This window comes from Callospermophilus lateralis, chromosome 5, assembly GCF_048772815.1.
Source record: "Callospermophilus lateralis isolate mCalLat2 chromosome 5, mCalLat2.hap1, whole genome shotgun sequence".
NCBI lineage: Eukaryota > Metazoa > Chordata > Mammalia > Rodentia > Sciuridae > Callospermophilus > Callospermophilus lateralis.
Genome location: NC_135309.1, coordinates 107,271,627 through 107,275,988, shown reverse-complemented (window position 1 = coordinate 107,275,988; position 4,362 = coordinate 107,271,627).

Here is a 4,362-nt window from a genome sequence, read left to right as displayed (position 1 = left end):
TGCTGAAGATAGGATGAAGACTTCTTGTCCAGATTTCTGGAAGGCTGGTATTAGAGTATTAGAGACCAGGAAAACCCTGGTTCCAGCTCCCAGCTCATGTTTTTACACCCATGCAAGATTGTCTTCTACTGCCAATTTCTTCTGCTGGTATACCTCGTTAACCCTCTGCATCTCCCACATCTGAGAATTCAACTGAGGGTCAAAAATATTCCCCCCAAGCCTGCATCTGTACTGAACATATGTACATTTTTTTATTGCCATTTCCTCCTAAACAATACAATGTAAGAGCTATTTACAATAGCATTGACATCATATTAGGGACTATGAGAAATCTAGAGATGAATTAAAGTGTAGAGGTAGATTTCATAGGTCATAAGCAAATGCCACATCATTTCCTATAAGGGACTTGAACATCCTTGAACTTTAGTATCCATTGTGGGGGTTGGGGGGGATTGTTTCTTGGAACCAGTTCCACTCTGATATGGAGGAATGACTGCAATTGAATTTCCTCATAGACCATGTGTCAAAAGCTTTTCTCCTTCACATTGGTTTTGCCTTCTTGTCTTGAGTTTCTGACATTTCCTGAAGTTCTCTTTCTCTTTGGTATTTTCCTGAGACTTTTCTAAAATTGGTTGATATCTCAGAGGATTTCATTTTCCTCAGGATATTCTAGTGGATACACTTGAACAGAGACCAGGTGTAAATTTTACCTGCATTGCTTCTGGGATAGCCTAGTTGTTGTTTATCTCTTTGGTTTTACTCTAAGCCCCCAAAGGCAGGAGCTGAAGCATCTTTTTCTAATTGCCACAAACCAGCACTGAACACATAGTCAGAATCAATAAATACTGGCTAGTTGGTTCACTCATGCAATCAATGGCAGTAAATTCAGAATCTGCAGGTCTTTTAAACCTAATTGAAAATTGGAACAAGAAATCCCATGTAGAATGGCATCTCCACCAAGGCTTTCTTGTTTATTCAAATGATTTTGCAACTGTTTAGGACTGTACAGTTTACAAAGCACTTTCAACTATTTCATCTTCACAGTAGACCTCCGAGGTAGGGAAGGCAGGGATTGGATCTCCATTTCACAGTTGAAGAAACCAAGGGGTAGGGATTTGCACCTAGGATGGGGCTGGTGTATTGTGGAGCTGGAGCCTTTTCAAGTCAATTAATTCCATAAAGATCTTACTACCTAGGGTGCTGCATATAAAATTGGAATTGGGCTCAAGGAAAATTTAGTATATATGGAGCATTGCATTCACTCCATTTTTATAACCAGCTTTAAAGAAACCCTGCAAGGCGGCAATTTCAGCTTCTTTGGCTTCATGCTTAAGGGCTTAGGTACTGTAGTCAGCCTGCCCGGGCTTCACCACTTATTTTCTGTGAATAGCAGTTTGCCCAACTCTAAAAGAGAGATGATAAGTGGATTCATCTCAGAGGCTCTTTATTAAGATCAAGTCAGGAACTGCACAGCATGGATGGAAACACAGGGATCAAGCCGAAGTCCTTCGGGATTTTTTTTTTCCTTCCCTATTCTTTTCTTATAAATTATAGCCATTGTTTTTAAAGCTTCATTGATTTAACTCTTTTTAAAACTCTATTGAGATAGTTTACGCACAATAAAGTGTACCCCCAGCAACATATCAGTTTCAGTTGTTCCCTGTCCTTACCAAGTGCATACTGTTTCCCATCTTCTTTATTTCAGTCATTCAGTCTGGGTGTGTAGATGCTTCTCACTGAATTTTTAATTTCTGTTTCCATCATGATCAGATTTATTGAGCATCTTTTCCTGTATTTATTGGCCATTGGTATGTGTTCTTATGTGAAACATACCAATGTCACATAAATCTGCATATTTTTAATCGGATACTTACCTTCTTATTTATTATTATTATTATTTTGTACTGAGGATTGAATCCAGGGACGCTTAACCACTGAGATACATCTCCAGCCCCTTTTATATTTTATTTAGAGACAGTCTCACTGAATTGCTTAGGGCCTCACTAAGTTGCTGGGTTTGAACTCACTATCCTCCTGTCCCAGCCTCCCAAGCCACATGACAGGCATGTGCCACTGCACCCAGCTGATCTCCTTATTATTGAGTTGTAAAAGTTCTTTAAATATTAGATCCTTCATCAAATATATGTATCATGAATAGTTTCTCCCAATCTGTGACATGTCTTTTCATTTTCTTAATGATATTTTCCAAAGAACACACAATTTTAATCTTGATGAAATCCAGTTTATCCAATTTTTTTTCTTATGGTTTGTGGTTTTTTTTTTGTGTGTGTGTGTGTGTTGTGTGTGTGTGTGTCCTAAGAAATCTTTGCTTACTCCAAGATTATTTAGACTTACTCTGGGTTTTATCTTACAGTTAGATTGTATTAGTCACTTCACCATTACCATAACAAAATATATGAGGTGGTTAATTTAATAAAGCAAAGAGGTTTATTTGGCTCAGCTTTGGAAGCTAAAAGTTCAAGTAGCATATCACAATCTCTTGTAAGGCCACATGGCAGAAGGTGGACGGCAATGGCAGGAGGACCTATAGGAGGGAGAATCACATCTTCAGACAGAAAGCACAAGAGAGACTGGGGTCCTACACTCCCACACCTCTCATTGTTCGATCCACTACTTAGAGCTCCTCAGCACCTCCACAGTTTCTTTGGACTTTCTACCTGCACAACTGTGTTTTTGCTAAATATCTTGTGTGTGTGCGTGTCTCTCTGTGTGTTTATTAGCTTTTTCCTTCTATTGTTTTATTCCATTCTAGGAACATACCTAAGTTTTTATTCATTAACCTGTTGAGGAACATTTGGGTTATTTTTAGATTTGAGGTATTACAATAAATGCTATAATGATTATTTTTAAAAATTCTTTATGCAGACATGCACTTTAATTTCTCAGTGGTAAACACTGAGGAATAGAATGACTGCCCCGTATCACAAGTGTATATTTGCCTTTGTTAGGAAACAAACTATTTTGCAAAGCGACCATAGGGTCTCGCCTTGCCACCAGCAGGGAGCTCAGCATACTTCTTCCCGGGTATGTGCTTTTTGCCTGCAGGTAATAGACTCTGCCTCATTGGTTGTGTGCTGTAGACATTTCCTTCTTTAACACCTTCCATCTTCTAGATGACCCTCCATGCTCCAAGCCACCTGGTCCCCTCTCAGAGGCTTAAACACACAAAGTGCTTCCTGCCTTCTGTCCTCCCTAGGAGCTGCTTCCTCTCTCTGAAGCTCTTCCTTTAGCCCTTCGCAGCCTGTTTCTTTCTTGTTGTTCAGGTCTCAGGATATGTATCACTTCCTCAGTGGTCTTTCCTAGCCATGCTATCTAGGTATGTCCTAGCCTGGCTCCATTACTCTCTATTGTCCCTTGTCTTTGAAGCACTTGCTATTACTTGTAATGATACTTTTGTTAGCTTATTTAATTTTTTTTTCTATTTCTCTAGCCAAACAGCTCAATGAAAGTGGTGCTATCTACTGCATATTTAAAAGTGTCTAGATTAAGTAGATGCTCAATTAACGTTTGTTAAATGAATAAGTAAGTTCCCCTTTTGGGAAAATTCAGAGTCCTGGCCATATCCTGAGTCCCTGCTCTACATGTGATTGCCAGACCCTGACCCTGACACACTTGGTGACTTATGACGCATATTCCTATGTTGAAGGCTCTAAAAAAGAAAAATAGAATGTGTTTAACACAGGACTTCTACAAAGTATAGCTCATTAAACCCTTTCCTTGTGACTGACTTACTTATCATTAGTGTTCATCAGAGTTCTTAGTGAAGTTCATTGCTAGATCCCAACTCAGTTAAGCACAGAATTGAGTTGAATACACGGAATCACTGTCTTAAAATTAACTGAAGAAGATGTCTTCAAACCCAGCTTGAGAAAAATGCCATGGAGTCTTGTCTCTGGGATTTCTGGGAATACTTGGGAAATACTTCAAATGTGACTCTTTTGCTATTCCTACTCCCTGCTTGGTCTTACTCGTGGCGTATAATTTTACCAAGAAGAATGGGAGCTGCACACATCACAGTAAGACTCAAGGAAAGTCAGTATCAGGATACACATGTGACACTTGAACTTGGTCTAAAGAAAATGATCAAGGGGCTGGGGATGTAGCTCAGATGGTAGAGTGCTTGCCTTGCATGTACAAGGCCTGTGTTCAATCCCCAGCACCACACACACACACACACACACACACACAAAAAAAAAAAAAAGATCAAAATTTCAGCTTAAAACATTCAGGTGATGTGTACCATAGGCCTTCTTCCTCCTCCTTGGTCTCCAGTTCTATGCTCAAATCCACAGCTAAACCTTATGATCCTTTACTGTTGGCATTAAGAATCACTGGGGGCTG